The 11,852-nt window shown below is 39.3% G+C and overlaps 1 pseudogene; it reads left to right on the forward strand.

The window, feature by feature from the left end:
- The first annotated feature begins 7,245 nt into the window (after positions 1–7,245).
- On the forward strand, positions 7,246–8,970 carry LOC115917887 (annotated as a pseudogene).
- Positions 8,971–11,852: the final 2,882 nt, after the last annotated feature.

Below are 11,852 nucleotides of genomic sequence, written 5' to 3' on the forward strand. Positions count from 1 at the left end.
AGAGAGGGGGAGGGTGTGGTTGATATATGAGAGAGGGGTGGGGAGAATAAGGGTGTGATTGATATATGAGAGAGAGAGAGAGAGAGAGAGAGAGGGGGAGGGTGTGGTTGATATATGAGAGAGGGGTGGGGAGAAGAAGGGTGTGATTGATATATGAGAGAGAGAGAGAGAGAGAGGGGAGGGTGTGGTTGATATATGAGAGAGGGGTGGGGAGAAGAAGGGTGTGATTAATATATGAGAGAGAGAGAGAGAGAGAGAGGGAGGGGGGAGGGTGTGGTTGATATATGAGAGAGGGGTGGGGAGAAGAAGGGTGTGATTAATATATGAGAGAGAGAGAGGGGAGAGGGTGTGGTTGATATATGAGAGAGGGGTGGGGAGAAGAAAGATGTGATTGATATATGAGAGAGAGAGAGAGAGAGAGGGAGGGGGGAGGGTGTGGTTGATATATGAGAGAGGGGTGGGGAGAAGAAGGGTGTGATTAATATATGAGAGAGAGAGAGAGAGAGAGAGAGAGGGGGGAGGGTGTGGTTGATATATGAGAGAGGGGTGGGGAGAAGAAGGGTGTGATTGATATATGAGAGAGAGAGAGAGAGAGAGAGAGGGGGGGAGGGTGTGGTTGATATATGAGAGAGGGGTGGGGAGAAGAAGGGTGTGATTGATATATGAGAGAGAGAGAGAGAGATAGAGAGAGAGAGAGAGAGGGGGGAGGGTGTGGTTGATATATGAGAGAGGGGTGGGGAGAAGAAGGGTGTGATTGATATATGAGAGAGAGAGAGAGAGAGAGAGAGAGAGAGAGAGAGAGAGAGAGGGGGAGGGTGTGGTTGATATATGAGAGAGAAGGGGGTGGGGAGAAGGAGGATGTGATTGATATTTGAGAGAGAGGGGTAAGAGAGAAAGAGGGGGAGAAGAAGGGTGTGATTGATATATGAGAGAGAGGGGGGGGGAGGGTGTGATTGATATGAGAGAGAGAAGAATGATGTGATTGATATAAGTAGAGAGAGAGAAAGAGGGTGTGATTAAAGGTAATACAAAGTTTTGGTATGAGGTCATGAATTTGGTTCAAATAAAAATATTGGAAGCATATGCGATCCGACAATATTTAGTGATCATTGTCGCGGTTGCAATCGAGTCTAAAGTTATGAAAATGTCAATAATCAACTCTTTATGCTGTATAGCTCCCTCTCAAGGTCAATATTAATTAACCTATCAAACAATATTTCTTGACTGAAATCAACCGATGAGCTATTCCCGTTTGGAAATTATATATATCACAACTACATATTCTGAGATTTTCATGGTCGCAGCTACTATTGTACGGCCGTAGGCGCTATTTGAAATTTATTAAAATTTACCGGGAGCACCGGTAAATTTTTATATTCCATTTTTCTCAAAAGCAGAAGTGTTTTAAGGGCTAAAAATTGTTGGGCTTATAATTCATCCACAGGGGCATCCAAATATATAAAAATTGTAAAGAATCACTATCCACCCAATTTTCAAAATTTACCAAAACTTTGTATTACCTTTAATATAAGAGATAGAGGTGAGAGATGAGTTTTGCCAAAAATGATGGGCTATCCCCTTGCCATTTTCCACGTGTAATGATATTGTCTAAAATTACGTAGTTTGAGTAAACAGGGGGGTTATGGACAACTTCTACAGATGAAAATATTTGAAATTCGCCTTTGTAAAAAAAAATGGGCAAAAAATGATGCCATTTTTGTCAAAAAGAGGCATTTTTTCGCATTTCATGAAATTATCTGAAATTAAATATTTTGAATAAACAGGGGTCATAGAAACCTACCACAGATGAAAGATTTAAAATAAGCATTTGTGAAAATTCCAGAGGTGAGAGAGGGTGATAAAGAGAGAGAGAGAGAGAGAGAGAGAGAGAGAGAGATGAAGAAGAAGGATGTGATTGATATGAGAAAAAGTGGTGAAAGAGGGTGATAAAGAGAGGGAAGAAGAAGGGTGTGGTTGATACAAGGGATAAATACAGAGAGAGAGAGAGGGGGAGGATATAGCAGAATGGTGTGATTGATGTGAGAGAGGGTGATATAGAGAGAGAGAGGGAGAGAAAAGGGGTGTGGTTGATATAAGAGATATATATATATAGAGAGAGAGAGAGAGAGAGGGGTAGAACAGTGGTGTGAGAGAGGGTGATATAGAGAGAAAGAGAGAGAAGAAGAGTGTGGTTGATATCAGGGATAATAGAGATAGAGAGGGGGGGGGGAGAAGGGTGTGATTGATGTGAGAGAGGGTGATATAGAGAGAGAAAAGAGAGGAGAAGGGGGTGGTTGATATCAGGGATAAATATATAGAGAGAGAGAGGGGGTGGGGGGAGAAGGATGTGGTTGATGTGAGAGAGGGTGATATAGAGAGAGAAAAGAGAGGAGAAGGGGGTGGTTGATATCAGGGATAAATATATAGAGAGAGAGAGGGGGTGGGGGGAGAAGGATGTGGTTGATGTGAGAGAGGGTGATATAGAGAGAAGAAGGATGTGAGAGAGGGTGATATAGAGAGAAAGAGAGAGAGAGAAGAGTGCGATTGATATAAGGGATTATATATAGAGAGAGAGAGAGAGAGGGGGCGGGGAGAGAAGAAGGGTGTGATTGATGTGAGAGAGGGTGATATAGAGAGAAGAAGGATGTGATTGATGTGAGAGAGGATGATATAGAGAGAAAAAGAGAGAAGAAGGGTGTGGCTGATATCAGGGATAATTATGTAGAGAGAGAAAGAGAGAGAGAGAGAGAGAGTGGGGGATAGAAGAAGGGTGTGATTGAATTGAGAGAGGGTGATATAGAGAGAAGAAGGATGTGAGAGAGGGTTATATAGAGAGAAAGAGAGAGAGAGAGAGAGGGGGGGGGGGCGGGGAGAGAAGAAGGATGTGATTGATGTGAGAGAGGGTGATATAGAGAGAAGAAGGATGTGATTGATGTGAGAGAGGGTGATATAGAGAGAAGAAGGATGTGATTGATGTGAGAGAGGGTGATATAGAGAGAGAAAAGAGAGAAGAAGGGTGTGGCTGATATCAGGGATATATGTAGAGAGAGAGAGAGAGAGAGAGAGTGGAGGATAGAAGAAGGGTGTGATTGAATTGAGAGATAATTCGTCTATTATAGAGGTGATAGGGGGTGATATATATTTAGAGAGAAAGAGAGAGAGAGAAGAGTGCGATTGATATAAGGGATAATTATATAGAGAGAGAGGGGGGGGGGAGGGGGGCGGGGAGAGAAGGGTGTGATTGATGTGAGAGAGGGTGATATAGAGAGAGAAAAGAGAGAAGAAGGGGGTGGTAGATATCAGGGATATATATAAAGAGAGAGGGGGGTAGAAGAAGGGTGTGGTTGATGTGAGAGAAGGTGATATAGAGAGAAAGAGAGAGAGAGAAGATTGCGATTGATATAAGGGATATATAGAGAGAGAGGGGGGAGGGGGGCGGGGAGAGAAGGGTGTGATTGATGTGAGAGAGGGTGATATAGAGAGAGAAAAGAGAGAAGAAGGGGGTGGTAGATATCAGGGATATTATATAAAGAGAGAGGGGGGTAGAAGAAGGGTGTGATTGAATTGAGAGATAATTCGTCTATTATAGAGGTGATAGGGGGTGATATATATTTAGAGAGAAAGAGAGAGAGAGAAGAGTGCGATTGATATAAGGGATAATATATATATAGAGAGAGAGAGAGAGAGGGGGGGGGACGGGGAGAGAAGGGTGTGATTGATGTGAGAGAGGGTGATATAGAGAGAGAAAAGAGAGAAGAAGGGTGTGGTAGATATCAGGGATATAAGAAGGGTGTGATTGATGTGAGAGAAGGTGATATAGAGAGAAGAAGGATGTGAGAGAGGGTTATATAGAGAGAAAGAGAAAGAGAGAAAGAGAGAGAGAGGGGGCGGGGAGAGAAGAAGGGTGTGATTGATGTGAGAGAGGGTGATATAGAGAGAAGAAGGATGTGATTGATGTGAGAGAGGGTGATATAGAGAGAAAAAGAGAGAAGAAGGGTGTGGCTGATATCAGGGATATATGTAGAGAGAGAGAGAGAGAGAGAGAGAGAGAGAGAGAGAGAGAGTGGGGGATAGAAGAAGGGTGTGATTGATGTGAGAGAGGGTGATATAGAGAGAAGAAGGGTGTGATTGATGTGAGAGAGGGTGATATAGAGAGAAAGAGAGAGAAGGGTGTGGCTGATATCAGGGATATAGAGAGAGAGAGAGAGAGTGGGGGATAGAAGAAGGGTGTGATTGAATTGAGAGATAATTCGTCTATTATAGAGGTGATAGGGGGTGATATAATTATATTTAGAGAGAAAGAGAGAGAGAGAGAAGAGTGCAATTGATATAAGGGATATATATATATATATAGAGAGAGAGAGGGAGAGAGAGAAAGAGGGAGAAGATAGATAAATATACATATATATAATTTGAATGCACGAAGTAGGAAGTTTGTACGCTCATTCATGAATTTGATTTCACCGAAGATGAATAAGAGTGCCGATAAATGAAATTGATTGCTCAGATTTTGAATTTGAATGCCCGAATTCACCTGCGAGCGACTTCTATGTTAATTTCAAGTTTCAAGTTTCAAGTTTATTTTGGTTCACATTTCACAAAAAAAGAATTTACATAATTGACAAAATTAGAACATAATATGAATATACTAAAAGAATCACGTTATATAATCAATTCTTTGTAAAGACGTCGAAATTAATTGTATTGAATAGTAATTAGTATTCAAATATACACTGTCTTGAGAGGTTCTGGTTAAAACTATGCGCAATCGGTGACACCAATAGGCAAATGGTACTTTTGGAGTCACCGAGGCCCATAGTTTCAACCAGTACCTCGAATAGAAGGCATGGTATATTTTTTTTATATCCTGCATCAAAAATTGATTTAAAACAAGTATTTTAAAAATACCATTTTTGGGAGAAAACAAAAATTTAGAAAAAAAAATGTCAATTTTGATCTAAAAAGATTTGAAATATTTTGTTTTCCTTAAATTAAGATTTGAAAAAGAAAAAAAATTAATTAAAAAAAAATAATCCACATTTTTTTTTCCAACTCCCAAATAGTACTCTCGCAGTAGTAACTTTTCAGAGCAATCTTAAAATAGATGAAATGTTTCTGGTCACATGACGAGCTCTCAACCAATCTGCTTTCTCGTTCTCTTTCCGCTCTGCTACTCCTTTTCTTTCTAAAAATGGTTACCTCTTGGTTTTTGTGTTTTGTTTTGTTTGTTATTTTTTTAATTAAGCAAAAATTAAACAATGTTTTGGCTTTCGATTGGGCGGAGGATATGTCCCGTGCCTCCCCATTTACTTGACTAATTGCTAGTCTGGGGAAGCCATTTCCAGCAAGAACACAAGCTTTTGCTTCTTCTGGTAAAAAATTATAGTCCATTGGATTAGATCAAGGTTTGGCCAGCGTTTTTTACCCTTTTTTGTAGTCAAGGCACCTTTTTAAGAAACAAAAAGGTTTCTCGTCACCCTAATTCCAAATTAATTTACAGAAGATTCATTTGATATCACTCTGACGCTCGTCCCGCTCCATGACACTTTTAATACGATAAAAATTGACTTTATAGTCAACACACTAGATAAAATATAGAATTAAATGTCCAGGCACCTCGCTCTCGAATACATAGATACATAAATCAATATTTGCAGTCAATTCGAAGCACAAATATGAGGAGATTCGGGCATCTCATTGCCCAGAATTATCCCTAAATGTTGCGAGGGAGTGAAGGGAACGAGCGTGGTAAAATTGAAATTTTGATATAAAAGATATAACACATAATGTGGGCGCCTAACTGTCAAATAGAAGGCTATTCGGGCACCTCAATGCTCAAATATTGAGGCACTTCGCTGCCAGAAATCATCATGTTTCTAAGTGTTGAGAAGAAGCGAAGCGAGCAAGGAAGAAAGACAATTTTCTATCCAGTAATTTGCTATTTCCTCATGAAATTACATACTTCAGTGGTTGTTAAGGTTTTCAAGAAATAGACGTTATTCCAAGAACTTTTTTTTTAAATCTTACATATTCTTCAAATTCATTTGTGGTACCCTAAAAATGTCTTGGGGCACATCGGTTGAAAAACGCTGGATTAGGCAATTAGCCTAGGAAAATGTAAAAGTAGGCTCTTGCTAGATTTACATATACCGTCCTTGTCAAAAGAATTATTGATTTTTCAGTTTTTCGAAGGCTCACTACCCCGGATGTTTATTTCTCACGACCCTTCGATAAATACATATTTAGACTAATAAATTCGGTACTGGAAAACAGAACAGAAATGCCGTTCTTACACAGAAATGTTGTTGCAAATTATAGTCAAACAGACTACTTGCCAAAGAGTAAAGGTATGTAACAGAAATATTGAATTGTGGGAGACGAAATAATTTTCAAGGGACGCAATTGCAATTCATTCATAATGCATTATATACCAGTAGGTTAATTTCAGAATGTGGATATAATTATGTAATTATTGGAATTGTAACTAATATGAGTTGATACGAACGAGGGGCTGTTTCAAAGGATGTCCTGAATTACTTTTTAATTTCCGAATGATTATGATGATGATGATAATGATGATGGTGATGATAGTGATGATAATGGTAAGGATGATGATGATGATGATGGTGAACATTATGATTGGTATGATGATGAAGATGACGACTGTAAGATGACGGAGAAAATGATGACTAGAATATTGATGATGATAATGATGATGATGATAATGGTAATGATAATGATTGTAATGATGATGTTGTTATTGCCTAGATTCTTTGATAACTTTTCAAAATGGCCTTCGAATCAATGCAATTTTTCAGAAAGAAGGATAGGGGGAAGGGGGAGAAAAAGAGAAAGAGAGAAGAGAGAGAGAGAGAGAGAGAGAGAGAGAGAGAGAGAGAGAGAGAGAGAGAAATCGATGACCGTTACTCCCTCAAAAACTCCAAGGGTGACTACTAATCCCCGACATCCCCGACATCGGTGTCACCCAACACATGGCTCTACCGGATATCCGAAGATGATGTAATTGGTTATACGTCCTGGTACAGCACTCTCTCCAAAACAAAACATGGTTGGTGAGTCTAAGTAGGGTAAAGGTTAAACACATTAACAAAGGTTGACATCGCAAAAAACAACAACAACAAAATAAAAACAATGATCAACTAGAACAGGGTATGCCTGATAATTCCTGACACGGTCTGGTACGAAAGTGATTTCAATCTTTGGTAGAAAGCCTATAAATTCAGCGATCCAGCAGATAGTTTTTCAGTTTGGAGCTCGTTCTCTTATAGAAGGCAACGAACCTATAGAAAGCTATAGCATCGGAGAGACCTTACAAACATGGAGGTGAAAGTGACACTGATCGTTGCCATTGTGGCTGCTCTTGCTATCTCAGGTAAGAAATCAAATTATTACTCGGTATTCCTTGATAAGTGCTAAATATAGAGCCAACGAATAGCTCACAGAAGTATATATGATTATTTCATATTTTATAATATGCATTTCTAAATTGTTCGTTACACAATATAATTTATATTATTTCTTAAGCCTACACCAATCCGTTGGTCGAATGGCAAAAGATAAGAATTATCTTTATGTTCAATCTGGTATTCAAGTTCAATTCAGTCAGAATTAGGCGTTTTGAATATCGAACCGATAGGGTTAAACATAAAGGGAAAAAACATCAAAGAAGGCGAGTTACCATTCTTATTTGTCACCTGCCATAACCCAATGTAGAGCTAAAGATAATAATGCAGAATGTGATCACTTAATTAATTCGATTTTATTCTTCATTATCCCCTACAGCTCACGCACAAAGAGATTACAATGAACGACGAGGAAATGAGAATGGCAGAGAGAGAGGACAAGGTCGCTTTGGAGGAAGGCCTGGTGGAATGCAGACGGGTGGACCGAGGCAAGATGGTGGACCAATGGGTGGAAGAAGGTTCGATGGACCTGACTCTGGTGCCCCACAAATGGATGGACGGAGACAAGATGGTGGACCAATGGGTGGAAGGAGGTTCGATGGACCTGGATTTGGTGCCCCGGAGATGGATGGACGGAGACAAAATGGCGGTCCGATGGGTGGAAGGAGATTCGACGGACCTGGATTTGGTGGCTCCAGACCAGTTGGTGCTGGAGGAAGACCTGTCTTCGGCCAAGGAGGCAGGCGTGGTGATGGAGAAGAAGAAACTGATGCTGCCCAACAAATTGGTGATGGTCTAGGAGGGCCCGGTCAGTTTGATGGTCCTGGACGTCGTCATCATGGTCACCGTCAAGGTCATCCTCAGGACCAAGCAGAGGAACAACCGTTTGGTCAGCGCAACGAAAGCAGCGAGGAGGATGGCCGTCCTCACCCTCACCACCATCGCCACCATGGCCACCACCACCGTCATCATAACCACACAGAAGGTCACCAAGGTCATAATGAGACGGGAGATCAAGATCAGGACAAACTACATGATACAAGGCCCTTCCGGTACAACCACTTCGGTAGAAAGCCTTTCGGAGACCGTCCCTTCGGCAGACGCAACCATACAGAAGGTCACCAGGGTCATAATGAGACGGGAGACCACCCCCATCGTCATCACAACAAGACCAGAGATGGAGATCAGGACAGACCAATGTTCGAGATGAGGCCCTTCCGGTTCAACCCCTTGGGTAGAAAGCCTTTCGGAGACCGTCCCTTCGGCAGACGCAACGGAACCGAGGAAGGATCTCCCAGGCGTGATGGCCAACGTCGGCCCTATGGTAACCGAGGACGATGAGGTGAGAATGAAAGTGAGGAGAAGGAGCATCCAACGACGGAAAGCGTAACGACATCTTCACCACCTGAAGTGGTCGCAATCAATGAAGAAGACATCAATGTGGTCGCCGAGGTGTAGAATTTGTTTTTAAAATATTGCTTGTGTAAATATATTGATAATAGTCATCAATGTCTTTCCTTGGACAGAATGCATATCTTACCAGAGACAACAGCATGGATTGTGTCTAAAAATTCAGATACAAGAGACTGAAAGCCAGTGAAAGGTGCATGAAAATGCTGACGAATTATCAAACTCTTATTTATACTGAATTTTTGAAGACTTGTTAAATAAAAATATATAATTGAAATCGTACAAATACTTGTGAAGCGTTCAATATTAAAGCCCCTTATATATTTTCATTATGCAGCTGTGATTGGTTGAAGAGGTAAAAGAGAGATAGATAGACAGAAAGGCAGAGTGAGACAGACAGAGAAAGATGGGAGTGAGAGAGAAGAGAGAGAGAGAGAGAGAGAGAGAGGTAAAAATAGATAGAAAAGGTAGAGAAAGCAAGGGACAGACAGAAATAGAGATAGATAGAGATAGATCACTGAGATAGAGAGAGAAGGAGAGAGAAACAGACACAGAGAGAAACAAAGATAATTTATAAAGAGATGGGAGTGAGAGAGAGAGAGAGAGAGAGAGAAAGAGTGAGATAGGAGATAAGAGAAGATAGATAAATAAAGATTAAATATATAAATACATAGAGAGAGAGAGAGAGAGAGAGTTAGAGAGAGAAAGAGAGAGAGAGAGGGGGGAGAGAGAAAGAGGGAGAAGATAGATAAATATACATATATATATATAATTTGAATGCACGAAGTAGGAAATTTGTACGCACATTCATGAATTTGATTTCACCGAAGATGAATAAGAGTGCCGATAAATAAAATTGATTGCTCGGATTTTGAATTTGAATGCCCGAATTCACCTGCGAGCGACTTCTATGTGAATTTCAAGTTTCAAGTTTATTTTGGTTCACATTTCACCAAAAAAAAGAATTTACATAATTGACAAAATTAGAACATAATATGAATATACTAAAAGAATCACGTTATATAATCAATTCTTTGTAAAGACGGTGAAATTAATTGTATTGAATAGTATACAAATATGCACTGTCTTGAGAGGTTATGGTTAAAACTATGCGCAATCGGTGACACCAATAGGCAAATGGTACTTTTGGAGTCACCGAGGCCCATAGTTTTAACCAGTACCTCGAATAGAAGGCATGGTATATTTGTTTTATATCCTGCATCAAACATTTATTTAATTTTTTTTTTAAATACCATTTAGAAAACAAAAATTTAGACCAAAAAATGTCAATTGTTATCTAAAAAGATTTGAAATATTTTGTTTTCATTAAAATAAGATTTGAAAAAAAAAAATTATATTAAAAAAAAAAAAATCCACATTTTTTCCAACTCCCAAATAGTACACTCAAATAGAGTAGTACTTCAATAGATAAAATGTTTCTGGTCACGTGACGAGCTCTCAACCAATCTGCTTTCTCGTTCTCTTTCCGCTCTGCTGCTCCTTTTTCTATCTAAAAACGGTTACCTCTGGGTTTTTGTGTTTTGTTTTGTTTGTTATTAAACAATGTTTTGGCTTTCGATTGGGCGGAGGATATGCCCCGTGCCTCCCCATTTACTTGACTAATTGCTAGTCTGGGGAAGCCATTTCCAGCAAGAACACAAGCTTTTGCTTCTTTTTGTAAGAAATTATAGTTCATTGGATTAGATCAAGGTGTAGGCCAGCGTTTTTTACCTTTTTTTTTTTTTAGTCAAGGCACCTTTTTAAGAAACAAAAAGGTTTCGCGTCACCCTTATCCCAAATTAATATTCAGAAGATTCTTTTTATATCACTCTGACACTCGTCCCGCTCCATGACACTTTTAATACGATAAAAATTGACTTTATAGTCAACACACTAGATAAAATATAGAATTAAACGTGCAGGCACCTCGCTGCCGAATACATTGATACAAAACTCAATATGTGCAGTCAATTCGAAGCACAAATATGAGGAGATTCGGGCATCTCATTGCCCAGAATTATCCCTAAATGTTGCGAGCGAGTGAAGGGAACGAGCGTGGTAAAATTAAAATTTTGATATAAAAGATATAACACATAATTATGTGGGCGCCTAATTGTCAAATAGAAGGTTATTCGGGCACCTGAATGCTCAAATATTGAGGCACTTCGCTGCCAGAAATCATCATGTTTCTAAGTGTTGCGAAGGAGCGAAGTGAGCAAGGAAGAAAGACAATTTTCTATCCAGTAAATTGCTATTTCCTCATGAAATTACATACTTCTGTGGTGTTTAAGGTTTTCAAGAAATAGACGTTATTCCAAGAATTTTTTTTTAAATCTTACATATTCTTCAAATTCATTTGTGGTACCCTAAAAATGTCTTGGGGCACATCGGTTGAAAAACGCTGGATTGGGCAATTAGCCTAGGAAAATGTAAAAGTAGGCTCTTGCTAGATTTACATATACCGTCCTTGTCAAAAGAATTATTGATTTTTCAGTTTTTCGAAGGCTCACTACCCCGGATGTTTATTTATCACGACCCTTCGATAAATACATATTTAGAATAATAAATTCGGTACTGAAAACAGAACAGAAATGCCGTTCTTACACAAAAATTTTGTAATTGTGGTAGACGAAATAATTTTCAAGTGACGCAATTGCAATTCATTCACAATGCATTATATACCATTAGGTTAACTTCAGAATGTGGATATAATTTTGTAATTATTAGAATCGTAACTAATATGTGTTGATACGAACGAGGGGCTGTTTCAAAGGATGTCCTGAATTACTTTTGAATTTCCGAATGATGATTATGATTATGATGATGATGATGATAATAATGATAATGGTAATGATGATGATGACGACTGTAAGATAACGAAGAAAATGATGACTAGAATATTGATGATGATAATGATGATGATGATAATGGTAATGATAATGATTGTAATGATGATGTTATTATTGCCTAGATTCTTTGACAACTTTGTTAAATGGCTTTCGAATCAATGCAATTTTT

Source organism: Strongylocentrotus purpuratus, unplaced genomic scaffold, assembly GCF_000002235.5.
Source record: "Strongylocentrotus purpuratus isolate Spur 01 unplaced genomic scaffold, Spur_5.0 spur5_scaffold_1, whole genome shotgun sequence".
NCBI lineage: Eukaryota > Metazoa > Echinodermata > Echinoidea > Camarodonta > Strongylocentrotidae > Strongylocentrotus > Strongylocentrotus purpuratus.